The 5,884-nt window shown below is 33.7% G+C and overlaps 1 pseudogene across 1 annotated transcript; it reads right to left on the reverse strand.

Moving 5' to 3' along the window:
• Positions 1-2,352: 2,352 nt before the first annotated feature.
• On the reverse strand, positions 2,353-5,224 carry LOC115895892 (annotated as a pseudogene). The gene has a single exon (XR_004055964.1). The product of XR_004055964.1 is annotated as a protein PRRC2C pseudogene (transcript).
• Positions 5,225-5,884: the final 660 nt, after the last annotated feature.

Below are 5,884 nucleotides of genomic sequence, written 5' to 3' on the forward strand. Positions count from 1 at the left end.
ATTTGTCTCTATTTAATTACCATACCTACTATAATTATTATGTCTATATTTAATACCTATGTGGATTATATCTACTATGTCTATATTTTATATCTCCATCTATTATAACTATTATGTCTATGTTTTTATCCCTCTATTATATCTATTATTTCTATATTTTATACCTCTTTTATATCTATTTTGTCTTATTTTATACCTCTATTATAATTATAACGTCTATAATTTTCATACCTCTATTATATCTATGATATCTATATTTTAACCTCTATTATATCGATAATGTCCTATATTTTATTTCAATATCTACTATATCTATTGTGTTTATATTTTATACCTCTATCTATTATATCTCTATATATTATGCCTATGTTTTTATACCTCTATCTATTATATGTATTATTCTATTACGTCTATATTTATACCTCTATCTATTATATCCATTATGTCTACATTTTACACCTATATCTATTATATCTATTATGTCTAATTTTATACCTCTATCTATTATATGTATTATGTCTATATTTCATACCTATATCTATTATATCCTTTATGTCTATATTTTATACCTATATCTCTTGTATCTATGATGTCTATATTTTATACCTATATCTATTATGTTTATATTTTTACATATATCTATTATATCTATAATGTCTCTATTTTATACCTAGTCTATTATATCTATTATGTCTATATTTTATACCTCTATCTATTATATCCATTATATCTATTTTTATACATATATCCATTATATCCATTATAACTATATTTTTATATCTTTATCTATTATGTCTGTGTTTTATACCTATGTCTATTATATCTTTTATATTTATATTATATAACTATATCTATTATATGTGTGTTTTATACCTATATCTATTATATCTATATTTTATACCTGTGTCTATTATATCTTTTATGTCTATATTTTATACCTATATCTGTTATATCGATTATGTCCATATTTTATACCTATACTATTATATCTATATTTTGTACCCATATCTATTAACTATATTTTATACCTATATCTATTATAACTATTATGTCTGTATTTTATAACTATATATATTATATCTATTATGTCTATATTTTATACCTATATCTATTATGTCTATATTTTATACATATATCTATTATGTCTATTATGTCTATATTTTATACCTATATGTATTATACCTATTTCGTCTATATTTTATACCTATATCTATTATGTCTATATTTTATACATGTATCTATTATATCCATTATGTCTATATTTTATACCTATATCTATTATGTCTATATTTTATACCTATATCTATTATATCTATTATGTCTATATTTTATACCTATATCTATTATAACTAGTATCTCTATATTGTATAACTATATCTGTTGTATCTATTCTCTCTATATTTTGTACCTATATCTATTATGTATATATTTTATATCTATATCTATTATATCTATTATGTCTGTGTATTTTACCTATATCTATTATGTCTATATTTTATTTTATTTTATTTTATTTTTTTTATTTAGAGAATACTTTATTAGTTTCTGTAATCAAACCCATGTAGATAAGACCTTACATATTTAATACAGTGCGTTACCCCTGTACAAATGGAAAAAATTAAGTTTAACATTTCTAGACCAATATGGCTGTTAATTTCTGTAGAATGCCAACTCAACACAGTAAACTGGGATACTTTTTCCAAAGTTGACAGCACAGCTAAAGTTTCCAAAATTCAAATTATATATATATATGTATATATATATATTATATAAAGAGACCAATAGCAGTATGTTATGCATCAATAGCAGCAACAGCTTTTCCAGGTTCTGCAGTCATCTGAATAAAATTATAGAGACATCCAGCACACTCCATTTAAAAAAAAGGGGGGGGAGGTAAAAAACAAAACCCCAGAAAATTGCAAAGTTCTGTTACTGTTGTGGTACCTGGCACCATTTTTTAAATTAGCTTCTGAATCATCATCTGGAAATAAAACATTCTAGAATAACATCATTAAAAACAGCTCTGATAAAGCACGGTCACTACTACGTATCATAAAGCAGGTACAAGATATTTTACATTCACAGAGGTATGATACAGTACTGTCCTATATCTATAATACTAGAGGATACAATTAAAAAGGCATTATTTGAGACTTGATTCTACTTTTCCAGCAGAGGGCCCAAAGGATGGCATGACACAGCTCTGTAAAGAAATGCACCTTCTTAGGATTTCCTTTAATTAGTGGCACAGTTCTAGGTACTCACTGTTCTTCATAAACACCAGCTAAACACCAGCTAAAAACTGGTTTAACAAAAAAAAAAAAAAAAAAAAAAAAGAAAAAAAAAAAAAAAGAAAAAGAAAAAAAAAAAAAAAAACCCCAGAACCATGGGATTCATACAAAGATGACTGAGTGGGGCAAGGAAGACTCAACCTAACTAGCATTTTACCAAATCTGTCATGTTTGAATGGTTAGAGCTCCATGGAAGAAAGGAGATGCTAAGTAGCGCTTCAAAGCTTCGGACCACAACCAAACACAGCATCATTTCAAACAGAAGCAGTAGCCAAACACTGCTCACTATGATATGGTTCAAGGATGCTGACATCAATATTTACTCATCTGCTCATTCATCCAGGAAGAAGGGGAGATCAGTTACTACTGTACTTTGATTGTGTTCAACTCAATCACCATGTTATAAAAATAGCAAGCTGCCATAATAAAAATAAGGCTCCTCTATCCAGCACCAGTTATCTTCAGTTCTTCACCTCCAAGCCTACAAATGCCATAACCATATCCAAGGAACATAAGGGAGCAAAAAAACCGCATCTGATGTATTAGCTGGGACCATCACACTGTTCAGGCTGAGCTATTCCTCTGCCGTGTTATTTTTCTTATATTTTTGGTGTTTCATCTAATCATAAGGATTTTTAGGTCTAAATTATATGCACTCAAAAAAATGGGTGCATATATTTATATATAAATTCTGACTGAAGATGCGTGGCCATCAACCGAGTGCATGTTATATAGTAGGTACAAGCTTGCAAAGCCTCATTTTTACTGGTACAGCAGCTATGTGTCAGTGTAAATTGCTCCTATGTCCCTTGTATATCTCCAAGCTCTGAACAGGATAATGTCACGGACCATTTTGCCCCTTTGGCTGCTGGCATTATCTGACTTAATTCTCCATGTTTTCCCTCCCCCCACCCCCAATCCCCTGCAATAAACCATAGCCTTTAAGATTTTGTTTCTTCGGTTTTGATTGCCTGAGGTTTGATTGGTCCAGTTCTAACAGGTTTGGTGGCTATGGAGGGTGCAGGGGGTGGCTTTTCTTCTACTTTTTCCTGACAGACACCAGGAGGGTCGGTCAGTGTTTCAGGAGGTTTACTTGAATCACTGTCCACTTTCTGGGCTTTGCCTCCTATCTGTTTGCTCTGATGCTGTTCAGAGAAGAACCGTTGCGTGGACTGAAGAACCTCTGCTCTCTGCTTTGCCAACACCTAGGACCAAATGTCTTGGTGGCTGAGTCCTCTTCCCACAGCTCTCTTCTGGGGTGCAAACTGTGTAGGAAACGGTTGTGTCATTCTCACAGTGGCAGGGGCTGACTGGAACTGCTTCTGTTAGACAATACTGTTCATTTTGCTGGACTGGCTGTTCGGACTTGTAGAAGTAGCCCGGAAGGGACTAGATGTTGGTGTGGTGCTTCTACCAGCGATTGGAGGTGTGCCTGGTTTTATATCAATGCCACTGTCCAAAGGCTTTTAGTTCCATTTCAGACATTTTCCTGTGGTTGCAATCATGCTATGCTGTGTTCCAGCAGGAATTAATCCTCTGAAAGGCTGGCTTACTTGTGCAGGACGACTCAGACTCTGAGCCTGTGCTTGGGGAGTGGTATGCTGTAACGGGGACTGAAGAGTCTGAGGCAAAGCAATTAGAGGTTGCCCTGTAGATCCAAAATTAGGCAAGGAAAGCTGGGATCCTGGTAAAGGTACTGTAACCTGCTGGAGAGCACTTGGTGACTGGGCAGTGTTATAAAAATTTGTCTGACCAGGCTGTTGTACTTGTCCAGAATAAAGATTTGAAGCCTGGGTAAGATTTGCTCTAGCCTGGAGAAGATGTGTGTCAATCAGCTGGGAAACCTCCTAGTCCTGATGCCTGCCCCAGTTGATGTTCATACAATATGGGAATAGGCTGGGTATTTGATGTTTGCTGAAAGGCAAGACCAGATTGTGCCTTGGCAAGTTCTTGGTGTTGGACAGTTGGAAAGTTGTGAATAGCAGTCCCAGAAAGGACCACAGATGGCTGGGATAAACTGCTTTGCATAAAAGCTGGCTGAGATCTATATGGTTGAAGTGAAGAGCTGAACAATTCCTGAGCCTGGGAAACAGCAGGTCCAGCCCCCAAACTCAGTTGGGCTTGATGCTGCCCTTGCAGTGGTGCATAAATAGGGATTGGAATCTGCTGAACTGAAGTTGGCTGAGAGAGACCTGGTTGGAAACCCTGTTGTTGAGCCAAGGATGGTGGAGCCAATCGTGCATGCTGGGTATTAAATAAATGACTTGTGTCCATATAGAAGGCTGGGATTTGAGCTGCTGCAGACTGAGACACATAAACTTGCAGACTCTGTTGTTGCTGGGCAATAAGGGAAGGCATACAGCTTAACTTGTGAAAAATGACTTGCAGAAGGCAGGCTGCTTGTCTGCAACTGCTGAGGTTTCACTTTACAAATATTTGGAGGGTCCGATGTGGTTGTAGATTTTGTGCTCAAGAAGAGGTAGTGTACGTACCAGCTCCTGATAGTGATGTTGTAGGAGTGACTGAAGCAACAGGAATCTGGGGCATCGATGCACTTGAGAACGAATTATAATTAGCAGTGCTTGGTGCACTGGCAACTACTGCTGACTCCAGTTGCAATTGAGTGCTGTGGAAGTTACTGGAGACCCCCTTTTCCCTTACATTTGGAGAATTCTCCTATCCTTGCGTGCAGACTCCATCTTGAAGGTGAGGCTGAAAGTAGTGGGAGGACCTGAAGTTAGGCTGGAGCTCTGTTGTATAGTCTCTCTCTTAGGGAAGGAAGGGTGTTAGGCAGGGGCACATTATTAACCAAAGTATCCTCCATCTTTTGTGTTATTAGTAGCCACAGTGTTAGGCAGAGAAGAAGAGGGTGTAGTATAGTCTGTTACAGACTCCTTTGCATTAGTACCATATTCTGCAGATGATACCGAGATCTATTATGTCTATATTTTATACCTATATCTATTATGTCTATATTTTATTACCTCTCTCTATTATATCTATTATGTCTATATTTTATACCTCTATCTATTATATCTATTATGTCTGTATTTCAATACCTGTATCTATTATATCTATTATGTCTATATTTATACCTATAGCTATTATGTCTACATTTTATACGTATACCTATTATATTTATTGTGTCTATATTTTATACTTAAATCTATTATGTCTATATTTTATACCTATATCTATCATATCTATTATGTCTATATTTTATACCTATACATATCATATCTATTCTGTCTATATTTTATACCTATATCTATTATATCCATTATGTCTATATTTTATACTATATCTATTGTATCTTTTATGTCTATATTTTATACCTATATCTTTTGTATGTATTATGTCTATATTTTATGCCGATATGTATTATATCTATTATGCCTATACTTTATACCTATATCTATTATGTGTATATTTTATACCTGTATCGATTATATTTATTATGTCTATATTTTATACCTATATCTATTATATCTCTTATGTCTATATTTTTTACCTATATCTATTATATCTTTTATGTTTATATTTTATACCTATATCTCTTATGTCTATATTTTATACCTATATCGATTATATCT

The sequence above is a fragment of the Rhinopithecus roxellana genome, unplaced genomic scaffold (assembly GCF_007565055.1).
Source record: "Rhinopithecus roxellana isolate Shanxi Qingling unplaced genomic scaffold, ASM756505v1 contig3595, whole genome shotgun sequence".
NCBI classification, from domain to species: Eukaryota; Metazoa; Chordata; class Mammalia; order Primates; family Cercopithecidae; genus Rhinopithecus; species Rhinopithecus roxellana.